Below are 21105 nucleotides of genomic sequence, written 5' to 3'. Positions count from 1 at the left end.
CATCTTATACACTGTGGTATAAACACTTGATTTATAATCATGGATTGTCTTTCTGATGACTGTTTAGCATGCAACAAAAGTGTTTCACTGTATCTCAGTGCATATGACAATAAACTAAACTGAACTGAAGTCTATTCCACCATTCAATATAATCCTGGCTGATAGTATTGAGTCTATTCTGCCATTCAATCATCTTTCCCTCACAACCCCATTCTCCTGCCTTCTCCCTATATCCCACATTGTCCATGAATACTGTGTTTACAGACCTGTGATGCTGCCGCAAGTCAGGACTTCATTCTTCTGTTCTCGGTACAAATGACAATTAAACACTGGCAGGAGTGCTGCTGGGATATGTGGAGTACATGGTTCTCTCAGATACAGAGGGATCTCGGGTCACTGCCGCTGAGATGTCCGGGTCAGAATTAGTGCCTCAGCACAAGCCTTTTCCCTCCTGATTCACTTTAATGAAGCCAAACCAGCAAAGGATAGAGATAAAGTGTGCGTTCTGATCAGCGTGCAGAACACAATCGACAGACTGTCTGGTTCCCCGCAGCGATGTGACACAAAGAGCACCCTGGGTTCCCCACGGAACGGTGAGACACCTGGACAGGGAGCCCGGAATGCTGCTACAACACCCCAGGCTGTCTCGGCACAGCCGCACCAGCACCACAAACCGGCACAACCTGACCGTTCACTCCGGGATCAGTGACAGCAGCTACAATGCACGAGGCTCACTTACAAGCTGCACACTCCAACAAAGCACCTGGTGAGATCACAGAGACATGGCAGATTACAAGGCAGGTTAATTGGCCTCTGTAAATTGCCCCTAGTAGGTAGGGAGTGGATGAGAAAGTGGGATTACAGAACTAAACCAGTCCATGCAGTTCCTTGATTCTGCATCAAACTAGTATGAAGAGGTGATCAATGGCTGGCAAGGACCTGGTGGGCTGAAGGACATATGTTCATGCTGTAGCTCTAAACTAAATTAATCTTTGTTCATAACTTTCTTAAAACCTATGGAGTTTAGTTTAGTTGAGAGATACAGTGCAGAAACAGACCCTTCACCCACCGAGTCCATGCCGACCAGCGACCCCTGTACACTAGCGTATCCTACCCACTAGGGAACAATTTACAATTTACAATTTTACCAAATCCAATTAGCCTATACACCTGCACGCCTTTGGAGTGTGGGAGGAACCGGAGCACTCGGAGAAAACCCACGCATTATAGGGAGAATATGCAAACTCCGTACAGACAGCACCTGTAGTCAGGAACGAACCCGGATCTCGGGTGTTGTAAGGCAGCAACTCTACCACTGCGCTACTGTGCCGCTGTTGTGATCACTGTTCTCAAAATGCTTTCCATCTGAAACACTGGTCATAGAGTGATACAGCGTGGAAACAGGCTCAACTTGCCCACCAACCAACATGTCCCATCCACACTAGTCCCACCTGCCTGCGTTTGGTCTATATCCCTCTAAACCTGTCCTATCCATGTACTTGTCTGAATGTTCGGGGGCCCCCGAGATTGAAAGCAGTAACTGTGAGGGCGGGCAGTCGGCAGTTCTTTGACAAACCTTGCAGCTCCCTCTGCCTACAGGTCAAAGTGACAGCCAGGCATGGTGCCCAGGTCACTGCAGAGTGGCAGGCAGAGGTGCAACCATGAGCCCTGCGTTGGTGGGTCTGGTGCAGCGTCTGTCGCATCTCCACTCAGCACTGAGACGAGGGGTGCCTTCGGACGGCACAGTAACGCAGCGGTAGAGTTGCTGCCTGACAGCGCCAGAGACCCGGGTTCAATCCTGACTATGGGTGCTGTCTGTACGGAGTTTGCACGTACTCCCTGTGACCTGCATGGGTTTTCGCCAGGTTCTCTGGTTTCCACCCACACTACAAAGACATGCAGTTTTGCAAGTTGCTAGGTTTTGGTAAAATTGTAAATTGTCCCTAGTGTGTAGGATAGTGTCACTCAAGATTCAAGATTCAAGAGAGTTTAGTGTCATGTGGCCCTGATAGGACAATGAAATTCTTGCTTTACTTCAGCACAACAGAACATAGTATGCATGACTACTGCTGGTTTGTGTAGATTCAGTGGACCGAAAGGCTTGTTTCCACGCTGTATCTCTAAAGAAAAGTAATGTCTAAAGTCTATATCTGCGCGTAACTGAAAATCTAAAACTACAGGAAATCTGAAATCACGGCAGAGAATGTAGAAACACTCAGCCGGTCAGGTAGCATTTGTGGAGAGAGAAACAGAGTTAACCCTTCAGGCCAATGTCTTCCCTGGGACCAGGGTCTGATGCAAGATCATCAGTCCTAAACAAGAATTCTGCATTTTGCTTTCCACAACTGTATGTTTTGCTCTAGGGTCCAACATCATTCCCAAGTTGGGTTGGACTGGACTAGACACAAACATGGTTCATCCTTCCACCAAATTCAGTGGTGGAAGGGTAGCAGGCATGAACGCTGGAGTTCTGTGAGCTGTGATGTTCCACAGGGATCAGTCCTGGGACCTGTCGTTTGTGAGGGTTATATATAAATAACTTGTGCAAAACTGTAGATAAGTAGGTTAGTAAGTTTGCAGGTGACCCAAAAATTGGTAGAGTTGCGGACAGTGAAAAAGACTGTCAAAGGACACAGCAGGAAGCAGAACAGTAATGGATATATGTGGAGAATTGGTAGATGGAGTTTAATGCAAACAAGTGTAGTTCAACAGAACAAATACAAGGGCACAATAGGGAGCTAACATCAAAACGAGAGCGATCCTAGATCCAAGCCCCGAACACCCTGATGGTGTCACTACAAATAGATAATGGTAAACAAGACATATGGTGTCCTTATCTTCATCAGTCAGGGCATTATGTGAGTATCAGTTTAGTTATTCGGCGCAGAAACAGGCCCTTCGGCCCACCAGGTCCATGCTGACCAGCGAACCCAGCACATTAACACTTTCCTACACACACTGGGGATAATTTTCACATTTACCAAGCCAATTTACCTACAAACCTGTACGTCTTTGGAATGTGGGAGGAAACTGAAGATTTCGGAGAAAACCCACGCAGGTCACGGGGAGAACGTTCAAACTCCATACAGACAGCACCCATAGTCGGAATTGAACCCAGGTCTCCGCGCTACAAGACAGCTACTCTACCGCTACGCCACCGTGCCGCCCTGATCAGTCAGGAATTTACGTGCAACTTAATAACATTTTGGTTTAGACTGTATTTGAATTATTATTTGTAGTTGAGGTAACCCCATTGAAGGATGATGTGGATGCTCTGGAGAGGGCGGAGTAGAGGTTTACCAAAACACTGTCTGCAATAGAAGGTATTAGCTACAAGGAGAGGTTGGACATTGGATTGTTTCTGTGAGGGCGCAGTGTGCAGGCCTGCCCCCACCCGGGGTATCTCGAGCAGCGCGGTGGCGCAGCGGTAGAGTTGCTGCTTCAAAGCACCAGAGTCCCAGGTTCGATCCTGACTATAGGCGCTCTCTATACGCAGTTTGAACATTCTCCCTGTGACCGTGTGGGTTTTCTCCAGGTGCTCCGGTTTCATAAGGTCATAAGTGATAGGAGTAGAATTGGGCCATTTGGCCCATCAAGTCTGCTCTGCCATTCAATCATGGCTGATCTATCTCTCCCTCCTAACCCCATTCTCTCACCTTCTCCCCATAGCCTCTGACACCCGTACTAATCAAGAATCTATCCATCTCTGCTTTAAAAATATCCATTGACTTGGCCTCCACAGCCGTCTGTGGCAAAGAATTCCACAAAATCACCACCCTCTGATTATAGAAATTCCTTCTCATCTCCTTCCTAAGGAATGTCCTTTAATTCTGAGGATATGACCTCTAGTCCTCGGTTCCTCCACCAGTGAAAACATCCTCTCCACATCCACTCTATCCAGGCCTTCCACCTTTTTGTCGGCTTTGGTAAAAATTGTAAAATTGTCTATATAAATCCCATCCATTATTATTATTATTAGGATAGTGATAGTGTACGGGGATTGCTGGTCAGCTTGCACTCGATGGGCCGAACGGCCCATTTACATGCTGTATCTCTAAAGTCCCATCTTTTCCTCCCACAGGTTTGCTGATCCTGGGTTTCCAGAGACTGGCCAGGGCCCCATCATCAGATGGCATGAACAAGTAATCTTCTGCATTAAAAGCTCACAGCAGGCCTGGCCTGCAGCAGCCAGTGACCGAGGAAGCCTGATTGTGGCCCCAGAGCAGATGCTGGAATGCTGTTCGAGGGGGCCGGTGGCAGGTGGAGAGGAGACGTGGGTGGGTCTTGAGGGGGCGCCGTCCAGTGTGGTATGGCTGCCCAGCCTGCAGCTGTCCGTTTTTTCTCTCTTTTTTTTTATTTTTAGTTAGTTGAGTTTTTTGTTCTGGAGTTCTAGCCTTTTTTATGTGGGGGTGGGGGGCGGGGAAGGGGGAAACTGCTTTCTAGGGTTCCCTACCTGGTCGGAGAGGCAGATTTTCTCCGGGCTGCACCGTCGACCCGTCCTCACGGCCTACCAGCGGGCCTGGAGCGGCGTTTCCTGTCGGGGACCGCCCAGAACCTCGGCTTCGGAGGCGGCACAGCGCTGGAGCGCTATCGCGGAGCGGGCGTTGCCTTGCCCGTGTCGCCGCGCTGGAGCTCCAGTGAGCTGAGACCGCCGATGAAACATCGCGGAGCTGTAGGACTGTGGAGCGGCCAGCCGCGGGCGGCGGCGCTGAACTTTAACATCGGGAGCCTGGGATCTCTCGGCGAGATCACCAGTTGTGGAGCTCCATCCGGCGCGGCCTTGTTGGCTTTGGAAGCCACGGCCTCCAGTAAGGAAGCGGCCGTTCCAGGTATCGCAAGCCGCTGTGAGGATTCTCCCGACGCCGGAGCACCATCACCCGGCGAGAACGGCCTGGAACATCGGGCCTCCGTAGAGGCAACTGTGGAGGCCTCAATAGGCTTGACTATGGGTGAACTGGGGATGGGACTGGACTTTGTGCCTTCCCTCATAATGGGAACCATTGTGGGGGGATGTTTTTATGTTTAAATTTCTTTATTACTGTTATGTCTGTATTCTTTCTTTATGTGCTGCATGGCAAGAAGCATTTCACTACACCTAGGTGTATGTGACCAATAAAATAACCTTTGAACCTTTGAAGAGCTCCACATTTAACCACTGGCAGAGTGAGTCCACATGCAAATTGGAGGAACAGCACCTTATATTTCACATATTTCACCCAATGGTATGAATATTGATTTCTACAACTTCAAGTAACCCTCTCTCTCCGTCCCTCCCTTATGGTAGTCATTGTACTAGTTTCACTGTCGTCCTGTGGAGTTTCATTGTACCACCCAACCCAGAGCCAACAAAGCACTGTTTCCTCGATCATCATTACTATTTTGCATATCTTTCATTCATTTACTCTGTATCTCTCTGCATCACCGTCTATATCTCCTGTTTCCCTTTCCCCGACTCCAAGACTGAAGAAGGTTCTCGACCTGAAACGTCACCTATGCCTTTTCTCCATAGATGCTGCCTGACCCGCTAAGTTACTCCAGCTTTTTGTGTCTATCCACATTTATGATCCTGTCTCTGTGCTGACCAAGATCAAGTGGCTCCAAGCGGCATTGAACCCAGGATTAGAGGACGTCACTGCCTTCAGCCCATTTGGTTTAGCTGTTGATCTTTGTCAGCAGAACATTGAGTGACGCAGGAGATGTGAAGGAACTGGTCCCCCCAGAATGTGGACAGGTCAATGTGTGACTTGTGGATCATGCTGGAGGTGTTTGGAATCACAGATAATGAGGAAGAGAGAACTTGGCCAATTTAGTACGGGTGTCAGGGGTTATGGGGAGAAGGCATGATAGATCAGCCATGATTGAATGGCAGAATAAACTGGATGGGCCAAATTCTGCTCCTATGACTTAACCGCTTGTCCCACTTACACGACCTTGGCTCGCAAATTACGTGACCTCGTGGTCGCTTGAAGCGTACGGACACCGTATGGCCGCACGGGGCCGGTCCCACTTAGAAGCGCGGAGTTGTGCGGGGTTGGTCCCGACATCGCGCGGGGCTCCGAAATTCGGGCAGTGGCCGAAATCTTCGCACGCCAACGGCCTGTCGGCACGCAGGCGCATTGCGGTTGTACGCAGCATATTGATGTCGTACGCAGCGTCTTCACGGCGTATGAAGCGTCTTCACTACGTACGCCTAGCACGTGGTGTTGCGCGATGACGTCACCGCCCGGCGTGGCGCTGTGTGATGGTGTCACCGCCCGACGACGTGCGACGCCCAAATTCAGTCGGCCCGCCTCCTTCCCAGCTGATTGGTAAGCATGACGCAAATGACGTCACGCTTCCGTTTGGTCGCGCCAAACGCACGCAATCGCATGCAAGTGGGACAGGCCCTTTAGTGAACTAATGTTTTTAATGCAATTGTGGTCTCTGGGGTGTTGGCACAGAAGAAGAAATGAGGCCTGGGGCATATCAGCCATGATTATATTGAATGGTGGGCATGGCCTGACGGGCCGAGTGGCCTACTCCTGCTTTCTTGCAACTAACTGGATCACCAATGACCATCGATCACCCTTTCACCACCAGTTCTATGTTAACCCACTTTCTCATCCACCCGCTACACACACGGGACAATGTACAAATTAATTTACAATTAACCTTCAGGTCTTTGTAATGGGGGAGGAAACCCATGGGGTCACAGGGACAACATACAAACTCCACACAGACAGAAGCCAAGTCATGACTGAACCCGGGTCTCTGATTCTCTACAACCTGCACCATTGTGCCACCATAGTTCCGGATACACCTTGTCACCACCCCCCCCCCCCCCCCACACCCCCCTCATGGAAGCGGTGTTGTCAATGTTGTGGAAGGTTCTTTGTACCAGACATCCACCATTAAATCAGCCTCTATTTCTTTGATTCCCTGTTGCACATTCCCCCGTCTCTGAACGGTTCTACATTTGTGTTCACAAATCTTTCTGCCAAAAAGAACCAATGCTAGACATGGGTGAGAGATGAAGTTGTGGGCATGCTAGGTGAACAGGTGACGGGGGATAGGACTGGTGGGATTGCTTCCCTGACAGTAGGCATGGGCCTGATGGGCCAAATGGCCTCCTCCTGTGTGGTGTAATGTTAGAAGACGGACCTCAGTGTTAGAGTCCCCTCTCCTCTGCTCAACTCATACTCCCCAAAACATTCCCACTGCTCCCAATGTCATGCCCTGCATCGAATCTGTAGGGAATAAGCAAGTTTGGTATTCCGACTGCGCATGCCCAGGTCATAGGTCACTCGCGATGAACATTCTCGGCAGCTGTGCTGTTGTATGGAACCAAGCCTGCGTTTCATCCATAGTCGAACCTGGGTCTCCGGCGCTGCAAGTGCTGATGAATTGCTACTGGACCATCTCCATCCCCTCCCTGTCCGGGGGCTGCCAGGGATATCCTGGGTGACCCAGGACTGACGGGACACCGGCCCGGAGCAGTGGAGTTAGCACTTCTTCTCCAGGGCTGGCTGTAAGCCTGGGCTGACACGGCTCTGGGCCCAGCAGCAATTCAACAGCGCTTGCATCTCCAGAGACTCGGGTTCGATCCTGACTACGGATGCAACGCAGGTCTCTATCCATGCAACAGCCCAGCTGCCGACAATGTTTATCGCCAGTGACCTTTGACAAAGCCCATGATTCCATGCGTTTTTCGGAACACCAAACTCACTTATTACAAACAGCTGGTCATTTAGTAGCAAAAACCAAATGCCCACTGTGAGGCAATATTGTTGATTCCTGGTTCAATCCTGACTTTGGGTGCTGTCTGTGTGGAGTTTGTATGTTCTCCCCGTGACTGCGTGTGTTTTAAGCCGGTGCTCCGGTTTCCTCCCACACCCCAAGGATATACAGCTTTGTAGGTTAATCGGCTTCTGTATATAGTCCCTGGTGTAGGATAGAATTAGTGTACGGGGTGATGGTTGGCCAGTGCGGACTAGGTGGGCCAAAGGGACTGTTTTCACGGTGTAACTCTAAACTAAATGCAGCTGAAATGTCTCCTTCCATTCCCAATATCATCCTGTGTACGTTAGGGAATGTGACTATCGATCTCCACACTCCATCCAGCCCACAACACAGCTTATGGTTGGTGACTACATCGAGTACAATCTACCAACACTCATCATACTGGTGCCCAGGTAAATGTTGCTACTGTCTCAAAGCCACATGCCCAACATCCTTTAAAATCTCCTCCCCCCCCCCCCCCCAGTTATCCTCCATCCACCAAATTTACATGTAGCAATCAAATGAAAACAGAAAACCCCAAAGTAAGCAGTAATGCCAAAAACAAAAAACAAATATTAACATCCCTGGTCAGCGAACCTTCCTTCAGAACAACTCTTGCACAGTTTTTTTTACAAGAGTTCATTGATCAGAGAATGATAACTGCGTGATTCCAAAGTTCTCATGTTTAAACCTTCCAATGCTTCCAATACCAACATTCTCCAGCAACAGATCCCTTTCATCAACCCACCAACAGTGTGTTCGGTTTCGGATGTGTGGTGAGCAGAGCAGCCACGGGAGGGAGAGCACGGCCTCGATGGGGGAGTGGGTTGGACCGGGCGCGTGGACCGGACGTGGCCTACAGCGGTGGAGCAGCGGCGGAGGTCACCGCGGCTACGCTTGACCAGGCCGACCTTGCAAAGTCGCCATGACAACGGGCCTTCATGGTCAGGTCAAGATCCCCGCACTTACAACAACTGGGACTTGGAAATGGCGCCAAACTGGCGACTCTGTATACTCAGTGTCCTGCTGCTATACACTTGTACTGTATCTGAGATATTTATCTAAGATGTATCTTTAAGTGAATATGTACAGTGATACTTGTACTGACCTGTATACAAAACTGTATTTCACTGTAGCTCTGTACATGTGACAAAGTACCATTAAACATCATTCAGCCAGCACACTCTATACCCTTCCACTCCGCTCCTCACTCATTCCCTTTCCCGTTCCCTCCACTTGCTTCTCCTCAACATTCCCCAAACCAGACGGCTCCAAAACCCCCGTGTTCCCCTTACATTACAAAGTATTACCAACGTCACATTTGCCTCACAACCAGTGCAAAACCCTTGAAAGACAAAGTGCTGGAGTAACAGCAGGTCAGGCAGCATCTCTGGAGAGCTTGGATCTGTGATGCTTTGGGTTGGGACCCTTCTTCAGTCTGCACATATCCATGTTCTCCAGTGATGCTGCCCGACCCACTCAGTTACTCCAGCATTTTGCATCTTTCTTTGGTAAACCAGCATCTGCAGTTCCTAGTTACCGCTATCTAAACCCTATTCAAACTTTAACCTAGAATAGAAGGGTACAGGCCAGGGAAAGACCCTCTCAGCTCACAATGTCTAAGTTCAACATGATGCCAAGTTAAACTAATCTCCTCAGGCTCACATGATCCAGGCCCCTCCATTCCCTGCATATTCATGTGCTCATCTAAAGGCATCTCAAACACCACCATCGTGCCTGCCTCCACCACTATCCCTGGCAGCACAATCCAGGCACCCCCCACAATCTGTGTCAATAAACCGGCCCTGCACATCTACTGTAAACCTTGCCCCTCTCACCTTACAACTATGCCCCCTAATCTTCCACTCAGTCTACCCTATCTGTGCCTCCCATAATTTATATACTTCTATCAACTCTTTCCTTAACCTCCGACACTCCAGAAAAAATGATCCAAGTTTGTTTAGTTTAGTTTAGAGAGGCCCACCAAGTGCACGCCGACCAGCGACCCCCGCACACTAACACTATCCTACACACACTAGACCAATTTACATTTTTACCGAAACCAATTAACCTACAAACCTCAATGCTTTTGGAGTGTGGGAGGACACCAGAGCATCTGGAGAAAAGCCATGCAGGTCACAGGAAGAAGGTACAAATTCCGTACAAACAGCACCCGTAGTCAGGATGGAACCCGGGTCTGTAGTGCTGTAAGGTGGCAAATCTACCGCTGCGCCATGATTCCGTCTAACATCCCCCTGTAGCTAATGCCCCCTAATCCAGGCAGGATTCTGGTAAACCATCTCTGCACCCTCTCCAAAACCTCCACATCCTTCCTGTAATGGGGGACCAGAACTGCACATAATAACAAAACGACTGGGACATTGTAGCCATGACTGAAACCTGGTTAAGGGATGGGCAGGAGTGGCAGCTCAATATTATAGGAGCTTCAGGAGAGACAGTGATGAGGGAAAAAGAGGACGTGACATTGTTGTTGTCACGGCTGTGATCAGAGGTGACATTAGTGAGGCTATATGGGTGGAGCTGAGGAAAAAGAAAGTGATGATCACCTTGTTGGGGGTGCACTACAGACCCCCGAATAGTCAACGGGAATTAGAAGAACAAATGTGCCGGGAGATTGCAGACAGCTGCAGGTCAAATAAGGTTGTTGTAGTAGGGGTTTTTAACTTTCCCAATATAGACTGGGGAAATCATAGTGTGAAGGGTTTAGATGGGGTGCAATTCCTCAATAGTGTTCAGGAGAGTTTTCTTAAACAGTATGTGGAGGCCCCCACACATGAGAGGGCAACGCTGGATGTAGTATTGGGAAATTGGGAAGGACAAGTTAATGAAGCGTGTGTGGAAGAGCCTTTTAGGACCAGTGACCACAGTTAGATTAGGTTTAAGATAGTTATGGATCGGGACGGAGAGGGTCCACGTGTTAAAATGCTCAACTGGGGCAAGGCCAACTTTGAGGCTATGAGAGAAGGTCTCGCTCAAGTTGACTGGAGCAGGTTATTTGAGGTAAAGGAACATCGGTCAAGTGGGATGATTTTAAAAGTGTACTAAAGAAAGCTCAGGATGTGTACGTCCCCGTTAGAGTGAAGGGCAAAGCAGGCAAACGTAAGGAAGCTTGGCTGATGAGGAAAATTGAGGTGTTGGTCAAAAATAAGAAGGATGCATGGGACATGTATAGGCAGCTGGGATCAAGTGCAACCCTGGAGGAGATTCTGGAACTAAGGAGTAAATTGAAAAAGGAAATCAGAAGGGCAAAAAGGGGGCCAGGAGATAGCTCTGGCGGGTAACATTAGGGACAATCACAAAAGATTTTATAAATACATAAGCGGAAAAAAGATAACTAGAGAGAGAGTGGGACCTCTCAGGAATCAAAGCGGTCACCTCTGTGTGGAACCACAGGAGATGGGCAAGGTCCTCAATGAATATTTCTCCTCTGTATTAACCGAGGAGAAAGACAGTAGGACGGAGGAAATTGGAGCAGTAACTGGAAGTGTCTTGACAGGAGTCAGTGTTACCGTCAAAGAAGGTACTGTCGTGTTTGAAGGTAGACAAATCTCCAGGGCCTGATCAGATATATCCGAGGGCATTGCGGGAAACTAGAGAGGAAATTGCGGGAGCCCTGGTTGAAATTTATGAGTCGTCCTTAAATACAGGAGAGGTGCCGGAAGACTGGAGGGTGGCAAATGTTGTGCCTGTTTTCAAGAAGGGCTGCAGGGAAAATGCTGGGAACTATAGGCTGGTGAGCTTAACATCTGTAGTTGGTAAGTATTCTGAGGGATAGGTTATACAGGCATTTGGATGGGCAAGGGCTGATTAGGGATAGTCAGCATGGTTTTGTATGTGGGAGGTCGTGTCTCACAAATCTGATTGATTTGTTTGACCAAAACCAGAGCCATAGATGTTGTGTACATGTACTTCAGTGAGGCGTTTGACAATGTTCTGCAAAGTTGGCTGCTCTGGAAGGTTAGATAGACCGCATGGGATTCAAGAAGAGATAGCCAAAGGAAATTGGCTCCATGGAAGGAAGCAGAGGGTGATGGTGGAAGGTTGCTTCTCGGACTGGAGGCCTGTGACTAGTGGTGTGCCTCAGGGTTCGGTGCTGGGCCCGTTACTGTTTGTCATCTACATCAATGATTTAGATGAGAACATACAGGGCAAAATTAGCAAGTTTGCTGATGATACAAAAGTTGGTGGTTTTGTAGATAGGGAAGATGGTTGTGAAAGATTGCAACAGGATCTGGATCGATTGGCCAGGTGGGCTGAGGAATGGTTGATGGAATTTAATACAGAGAAGATGAGGTGTTGCATTTTGGGACGTCGAACAAGGGCAGGACCTACACAGTGAATGGTAGGCCTCTGGGTAGTGTTGTAGAGCAGAGATATCTCAGAGTACAGGTGCAGGAATCCTTGAAGGTCGAGTTGCAGGTAGACAAGGTGGTCAAAAAGGCTTTTGGCACTTTGGCCTTTATCAGTGAGAGTATTGAGTATAGAAGTTGGGAGGTCATGTTGCAATTGTATAAGACGTTGGTGAGATCGCATTTGGAATATTGTGTTTAGTTCTGGGCATCATGTTATAGGAAGGATATTGTCAAGCTGGAAAGGAGTTCAGTAAAGATTTATGAGGATGTTGCCAGGACTAGAGGGTGTGAGCTGTAGGGAGAGGTTGAGTAGGCTGGGTCTCTATTCCATGGAGCGCAGGAAGATGAGGGGTGATCTTATAGAGGTATACAAAATCATGAGAGGAATAGATCGGGCAGATGCAAAGAGTAGGGGAATTGAGGACCAGAGAACATAGGTTCAAGGTGAAGGGGATAAGATTTAATAGGAATCCGAGGGGTAACTTTTTCACAAAGGGTGGTGGGTGTATGGAACAATCTGCCAGAGGAGATAGTTGAGGCTGGGACTATCCCATCGTTTAAGAAACAGTTAGACAGGTACATGGATAGGACAGGTTTGGAGGGTTATGGACCAAGCGCAGGCAAGTGGTACATTGTTGACCGGTGTGGGCGAGTTGGGCCGAAGGGCCTGTTTCCACACTGTATCACTCTATGACTCGGAGCCCCAGCTTTCTATAACATTTCCCAGTCCACAAACCAATCAAGTCACGTGCACAATTTAATTTTTGTTCAGATACAGCGCGGAAACAGGCCCTTCGGCCCACCGAGTCCGCGCCGACCAGCGATCCCAGCACATTAACACTATCCTACACACACTGAGGACAATTTACACCAATACCAAGCCAATTAACCTATAAACCTGTACGAAACCAAAGATCTCAGATAAAACCCATGTGGTCACAGGGAGAACGTAGTTGGGATCGAACCCGGGTCTCTGGAGCTGCAAGCATTGTAAGGCAGCAACTCTACCACTGTGCCACCTTGCCTCCCACATGGGGATGAAGAAATCCCTACAGCAGAGGGATAATGGCTGCAGTCTCTGGATTATGAGCAGTGATCAAAACTGTGGAAATACGTTTTAAAATTGAATTACATATTGTGCAGGTGAATGCAGTGGATTAACTGGGTGGTCAAACACCCACTTTGCACAACAAGCCGATGGCGTCTTCTCAAGATGCTCAATAAGAGGATGTTTTAAACCAGAAACAAAAAAGCGAGATGGTACAAGACGACTGTGTGTGTGTGTGTCGACATTACTGATCACACTCTCAGTGTGAAGGGTTTCAACCAGAAACATCACCCATTATTTTTACCCAGAGTTGTTGCCTGTCCTGCTGAATAACTCCAGCACTTTGTCATAGTCATAGAGTGATGCCCAGCTTGCCCACACCAGTTATCTTCAGCATAAACCAGCATCTGCAGTTGCATCCTACACAATAATCAGTGCAGAACCATGAGGTGAAAATTAAACATGCTGCACCAACTGTATCACTGTAAACCTGATTTAACCAAGAACCAGGATTATATTGTCAGTGAGTCTGAATCACTGAAACAGTTCCCTTGGCCCCACCTACTCACACCACCAGAGCTTGCCCATTTTGCCTGCATTCGGTCGATATCCCTCTAAACCTTTTCTATCCATGTATCTGTCTTGTAAATGGGCATTGTACTCATTTCTACCACTTCCTGACAACTTGCATCTCTGGATCGAAGGAATTAGTGATGTTCTTCAGAAGGTCTCGACCTGAAAAATCACCCATTCCTTCTCTCCAGAGATGCTGCCTGGCCTACTGAGTTGCTCCAACATTTCGTGTCAATCTTCAGTGTAAACCAGCATCTGCAGTTGCTTCCTACACATGTCCTCTGGCAGCACATTCATTATACCCACCATCCTGTGAAAAATATGCTTCTTGAGTCCCTTACAATGCTTTCCCTTCCCACCTTCAATCTATGCCTCTAATTTTAGACTCTCCTGCCCTGGGAAGAGACTGAGCATTCGCCTGATCTATGCTCATCACGATATTCTAAATCTCTACTAGGTCACTTCTTAATTCCTATACTCCACAGATAGCCTCAGCATCTCCAGGCTCTCTGTACAGTTCAATCTAACTTGGGCAGCACGGTGACTTAGTAGTAGCCTTAGAGAACCAAAGTCCCGGGTTCGATCCTGACTATGGGTGCATGTCCGTACAGAGTTGGCACGTTCACCCCGTGACCGCGTGGGTTTTCTCCCGATTCTCCGAGGACATACAGGTTTTCGAGATTAATTGGCTCGAACTAATTGACAATTGTCCCTAGTGTGTAGGATAACGTTAGTGTGCGGGGATCATGGGTCAGCATGGATTTGGTGGGCCAAAGGGCCTGTTTCCACTCCGTATCTCTAAACTAAACTAACCAATCATGGTAACATCCTTGTGAATCTTTTATGGATGAATTTCAAGCTTAACGACATTATACCTGCAGCTGGGAAGCTCGTACTGCGCATGACACAGCCCGTGTCATCTCAGAAACAACTTGTAACTTGTCATCCCGATGCCTCTACTCAGCGCCCTGACTGATGGAGGCAAAGGATGGCAAACATCTTCTTCACCGCTTTCAGACCATGTCTCAACTTTCAGGAACTTCCTTTATTTTAGGTTATTTTAGAAATGCAACACGGAAACAGACCTTTCGGCCCACTGAGACTGCTCAGACCAGCGATCACCCCGTACACTAGCACTATCCTACATACTGGGGATAATTTACAATTTTTATGAAGCCAAACCTGAATCTGAAGACGGGTCTCAACACGAAACATCATCCATTCCTTCCATCCAGAGATGCTGCCTGTCCCGAAGAGATACTCCAGCATTTTGTGTCTATCTTCAGTGTAAACCAGCATCAGTAGTAAACACTGCCCAGTCCATCATCGGCTCTGACCTCCCTTCCATCGAGGGGATCTATCGCAGTTGCTGCCTCAAAAAGGCTGGCAGCATCATTAAGCTGGCCACACCATCCTGGCCACACACTCATCTCCCTGCTACCTTCAGGTAGAAGGTACAGGAGCCTGAAGACTGCAGTGACCAGGTTCAGGAATAGCTACTTCCCCACAGCCATCAGGCTATTAAACTCGGCTCGGACAAAACTCTGAACATTAATAGCCCATTATCTGTTTACTTGCACTTTATCAGTTTATTTATTCATGTGTGTATATATTTATATAATGGTACATGGACACACTGATCTGTTCTGTATTCATGCCTACTATGTTCTGTTGTGCTGAAGCAAAGCAAGAATTTCATTGTCCTATCAGGGACACATGACAATAAACTCTCTTGAATCTTGAATCAGCAGTTCCTTCCTACACAACCTACAAACCTGTACGCCTTTGTAGGTTTTGGGGGTTCAGTATTGATGTGGATAGAGAACTGGCTGGCAGAAAGGAAGCAAAGAGTAGGAGTAAACGGGTCCTTTTCAAAATGGCAGGCAGTGACTAGTGGGGTACCGCAAGGCTCAGTGCTGGGACCCCAGCTATTTACAATATATATTAATGATTTGGACGAGGGAATTGAATGCAACATCTCCAAGTTTGCGGATGACATGAAGCTGGGGGGCAGTGTTAGCTGTGAGGAGGATGCTAGGAGGCTGCAAGGTGACTTGGATAGGCTGGGTGAGTGGGAAAATGCATGGCAGATGCAGTATAATGTGGATAAATGTGAGGTTATCCACTTTGGTGGCAAAAACAGGAAAGTAGACTATTATCTGAATGGTGGCCGATTAGGAAAAGGGGAGATGCAACGAGACCTGGGTGTCATGGTACACCAGTCATTAAAAGTAGGCATGCAGGTGCAGCAGGCAGTGAAGAAAGCGAATGGTATGTTAGCATTCATAGCAAAAGGATTTGAGTATAGGAGCAGGGAGGTTCTACTGCAGTTGTACAGGGTCTTGGTGAGACCACACCTGGAGTATTGCGTGCAGTTTTGGTCTCCTAATCTGAGGAAAGACATTCTTGCCATGGAGGGAGTACAGAGAAGGTTCACCAGACTGATTCCTGGGATGTCAGGACTTTCATATGAAGAAAGACTGGATAGACTTGGCTTGTACTCGCTAGAATTTAGAAGATTGAGGGGGGATCTTATAGAAACTTACAAAATTCTTAAGGGGTTGGACAGGCTAGATGCAGGAAGATTGTTCCCGATGTTGGGGAAGTCCAGAACAAGGGGTCACAGTTTAAGGATAAGGGGGAAATCTTTTAGGACCGAGATGAGGAAAACATTTTTCACACAGAGAGTGGTGAATCTCTGGAATTCTCTGCCACAGAAGGTAGTTGAGGCCAGTTCATTGGCTATATTTAGATGTGGCCCTTGTGGCTAAAGGGGTCAGGGGGTATGGAGAGAAGGCAGGTATGGGATACTGAGTTGGATGATCAGCCATGATCATATTGAATGGCGGTGCAGGCTCGAAGGGCCGAATGGCCTACTCCTGCACCTATTTTCTATGTTTCTATGTAGTGTCGAGGAAACTGGAGCTCCCAGAGAAAACCCACATGGTCTCATGGAGAATGTACAAACTCTGTACAGACAGCACCGATTGTCGAGATCGAGCCCGGGTCCCTGGCGCTGTAAGGCAGCAACTCTACAGCTGCACCACCATATGTTTTGTACTCCGAGCTCTCACTGTTCCACAACACATCCCAAGACCTTACAATTTACTGAGCAAGTCCTGCCCTAGATAATTTCTCATTTTACAGCACCATCCTATTCGACTTAAATTTAATTTGCCATCTATTGGCCCACTTTCCCGGTTGATCCAGATCCTGTGGGAATCTCAGACAACGTCCTTCATTGTTACTATGCCACAACCTTTGGTGTCATCTGCAAATTTAATAACCATGCCGACTACATTCTCATCTAAATTGTTAATGGGGATTTTTAACAGAGGGCACAGCACAAACCCCTAGGCACATCACTGGTCACAAGAAGCAGCCCTTCACTACTACCACCACCACAAAGCCAATTGTGTATCCAGCTCACCCTGAATCCCACATGATCTAGCCTCACGGAGCAGCTAACCATGTGGGATCTTGTCATGGGCCTTGCTAAAGTGCATGTAGACACATTCTACCTCCCTGCAATCATCAATCCTCATCATCATCGAGTCAATAGACAATAGGTGCAGGAGGAGGCCATTTGGCCTTCGAGCCAGCACTGCCATTCAATGTGATCATGGCTGATCATCCCCAATCAGTACCCCGCTCCTGCCTTCTCCCCATATCCCCTGACTCCGCTATTTTTAAGACCCCTATCTAGCTCTCTCTTGAAAGCATCCAGAGAACCTGCCTCCACCTGAGGCAGAGAATTCCACAGTCTCACCACTCTCTGTGAGAAAAAGTGTTTCCTCGTCTCCGTTCTACACACACTGAGGAACCAGGCCCACACCAGCCAGCATGTCCCAAATACTTTAGTCCCACTTACCTGCATTTGTTCCTCTTAACGAGTCCTATCCAGGTACCTGTCTGAATGTTTCTTAAATATTTGATCAGACCTCTTCAACAGAATCAATGAAATTAGTGAGATGTATTTATAAAATGTTCAAAGCCACGCTGACCATCCGTAATAGTCTGAAGAAGTGTCCCCGACCCGAAATGTCACCCATTCTTTTTCTCCAGAGATGCTGCCTGACCCTCTGAGTAACTCTGGCACTTTGTGTCTATCTTCGGTATAAACCAGCATCCGTAATCAATCCCTGATTTTCCAAGACGACTGCATTCCTGACGACTACATTGGTGTTACCTCCTGCACCCACACACAACTCACTGACTTCATCCATTTCACCACTAACTTCTATCCGGCACTTAATACACCTGGACCATTTCCAACACTTCCCTACCATTTCTAGACCTCACTATCTCTATCGCAGGTGATAGACTACTGACCAACACCAACTATAAACCCACTGACTCCCATGGCTATCTGGACTACAATTCTTCCCACCCTGCTTCCTGTAAGGACTCGATCCCTTACTCCCAATTCATCCGTCTACGCCGCAACTGCTTCCAGGATGAGGCGTTCCACACCAGGGCATCGGAAATGTCCTCATTCTTCAGGGAACAGGGGGTTCCCCTCCCCTACTATAGATGAGGCTCTCACCAGGGTCTCTTCTATACCCCGTAACTCTGCTCTCACTCCCATCCCCCCACTCATAACAAGGGCAGTCTCCCTTGTCCTCATCTTCCACCCTACCACCCGTCACATACAACAAATAATCCTCCAACATTTTCGCCACCTCCAATGTAATCCCACCAATGGCCACATCTTCCCATCTCCTCCCATCTGCTTTCCGCAGAGACTGCTCCCTCCGTAACTCCTTGGTCAATTCATCCCTTCCCACCCGAATCACCCCCTCTCCGGACACTTTCCCTTGCAACCGCAAGAAATGCTACACTTGTCGCTTTACCTCCCCCCTTGACTCCATTCAAGGACCCAAGCAGTCGTTCCAGATGCGGCAGAGGTTCACCTGCACCTCCTCCAACCTCATCTATTGCATCCGCTGCTCTAGGTGTCAGCTGATCTACATCGATGTGACCAAGCGTAGGCTTGCCGATCGCTTCACCGAACATCTCCGCTTGGTTAACCAACCTGATCTCTCGGTGGCTCAGCATTTCATCTCCCCCTCCCATTCCGAATCTGACCTTACTGTCCTGGGCCTCCTCAATGGCCAGAGTGAGGACCACCGTAAATTGGAGGAGCAGCACCTCATATTTCGCTTGGGCAGTTTGCACCCCAGCGGTATGAACATTGACTTCTCTAATTTCAGATAGTCCTTACTTTCTCCCCCCCCTTCCCAGCTCTCCCTCAGCCCAGTGTCTCCGCCTCTTCCATTATCCCCACCCCCACTCCTCACATCAGTCTGAAGAAGGGTTTTGATCCAAAACGTCGCCTGTCTCCTTCGCTCCAGAGATGCTGCCTCACCCGCTGAGTTTCTCCAGCACTTTTGTCTACCCTGACTTTCCAATTACAGGTAGATGCAATTCATCAGGATCCCTTCCAGTAACTCTCCCACCAATGACATCTGTACCTCCCTGCCTTATCCTTGCAGCCCATCTTAAAGATGAGCTGCCCTCCAGTCTCCCAGCACCACATCTTAGCTAATGATAATCAGTGTGATGGGCATCATTGCGCTGGTCACTGGATTGCAAATAGATCCAGTGCCACAGAGAGCCATACAACATGGAAACTCGCCCTTCGGCCCAAATTCCCCCTGCAGACCAACATGGCCCATCTACTCAAGGCCCATTTGTCCGTGTTTGGCTCTAAGCCTTTCCTATCCATGTACCTGTCCAAATGCCTCTGAAATGATGTTGTAGTAACTGCCTCAACTCCCTCCTCTGGCAGCTCGTTCCACACACCCACCATCTGTGTGACTCCTGGGATTGTGATCACTGGTACATCTGCCCTTCATTAGCAGGCGGGCGACCTGACTTGTAAACGCCAGCAGTGGGGAGAGGTTTGGGGAGAGGGCTTGCGTTTTGGCGCAGTGGTTCCGGATAAGGTTTTACAACACATTATATGGCCCTGGCCTCACCACCCGACCAGTACTGGCCGGCCTCAAATGTAGCCCAGCTGTTGCTGTGTGAGGTTCTGGCACTCACTGGCCCGGGGACACCGCGCATCCCCACTCCTGCCAACACGACCCCCTCCCTCCCCGGGTGGCTGGGCAGCGTGGCTCGCCTCTCCCTCCCTCCCGCACTCACTCACACACACACCCAGCCTGACAAACTTTCTCCTTCAGCCGACCGGGAAAGGGAGACAATTATTGGCAGGAAAGATGCACTGGGAAATATGGCGGCTCCAAATCTCCTTCAACCCGTGCCAGAGGCAACGGAGGAGAGACAGAGAACGAGGGGGAGAGGGAGGGAGAGAGGGAGGGGGAGAGGGAGGGGGAGAACGGGGGCGAGAGAGATAGAACGAGAGGGGGGAGAGAGAGGGGAGGGGGAGAGAGAGGGGGAGGGAAAAAGAGAGAGAGGGAGACAGACCACGCGAGGAAAACAGCCGACCAGGCTGAGAACGGGGCTGAATCCCGCGGGAGACCCGTCTCCGCTGCCCCACAAAATGTGGCACATTGTAGCACACACAGACTGCAAGGCAGAATGCAACCTGTGTGGTTGACTGCAACCTTGTAGCAAACCGAATGTGACCCACAATATAACACGTATTGCAACCCTGGCGCCGCCGCCGTATCAAACACTGAATGCAACAAAATGCAACCTTGTATCAAACTGAATGCACCAGAACGCAACGCTGCTTCACACGGAATGTAACATTGTATCACTCACATGTAACACAGAATGCAACCTGGTATGAGAGTGGATGTAACCTGGACTCACACGGCAGCAGGCGGCCAGTGCAGGGCGATGCACACATCTGCAGAGCACGCCGAGAGCAGCAACACATGGGGCGTGTGGGGGGTACAGGCAGTGTGAGTCTCCCACCTTCACGATGACATCCCGCTCCGGCTTCTCCACGGATCCGTGAGGTGGTGGCGGCGCTGCCGGCCGGGAGCAGAGAGACGCGGGACCGGGCTAGGCTAGGCTGAGCTGAGCGGTCCGGGCGAGGGAGGGAGGGAGGAGGAGCCGGGCTGTGGGGCCGGTCAGGCGGGGGTGGGCAGGGCCGGTGCTGCCTGACGGTCCCCGCTCGGTGGGGGCGGGTGAGCGGGCGGTGACCAGGGCGGTCGATGGCCGGGTTGTTGGGGCGTGGGCCGGGTCGGGCGGAGCTGAGCTATAGGCCAGTCCCGGGCACGGCCGAGGGTCCGGGCTTCACCCCGCTGTCTCCAGCCCCACTCCGGCCGGAAAAGCGTCATCTCCCCGGGGCTCCGCGATGAGAGGACGCCTTCCCCGCTCCTGTTCCCGCACCGAGCGGCTCCGTGTCCCCTCTCCCGGCCCGGGCCCCAGCTCTGT

The 21105-nt window shown here is 49.4% G+C and overlaps 1 protein-coding gene across 4 annotated transcripts in view; it reads right to left on the bottom strand.

Annotated features, from left to right (window-relative positions):
- tln2 (talin 2) overlaps positions 1–20763 on the bottom strand; it is a 310927-nt gene extending 290164 nt beyond the window's left edge. The window contains exon 1 of one of the 4 annotated variants that reach the window (XM_033014900.1): positions 20641–20763. The gene's annotated coding sequence lies outside the window, so the exon portion shown is untranslated. Of the gene's footprint in view, positions 1–266; positions 543–20484 lie in introns of those variants that run through there. The other 3 variants (XM_033014898.1, XM_033014899.1, XM_033014901.1) reach the window with 3 other exon arrangements.
- Positions 20764–21105: the final 342 nt, after the last annotated feature.

The sequence above is a fragment of the Amblyraja radiata genome, chromosome X (genome assembly GCF_010909765.2).
Source record: "Amblyraja radiata isolate CabotCenter1 chromosome X, sAmbRad1.1.pri, whole genome shotgun sequence".
Taxonomy (NCBI): domain Eukaryota; kingdom Metazoa; phylum Chordata; class Chondrichthyes; order Rajiformes; family Rajidae; genus Amblyraja; species Amblyraja radiata.
The sequence above is the reverse complement of the archived record's forward strand: the minus strand, read 5'-3'. Positions and strand labels throughout refer to the sequence as shown.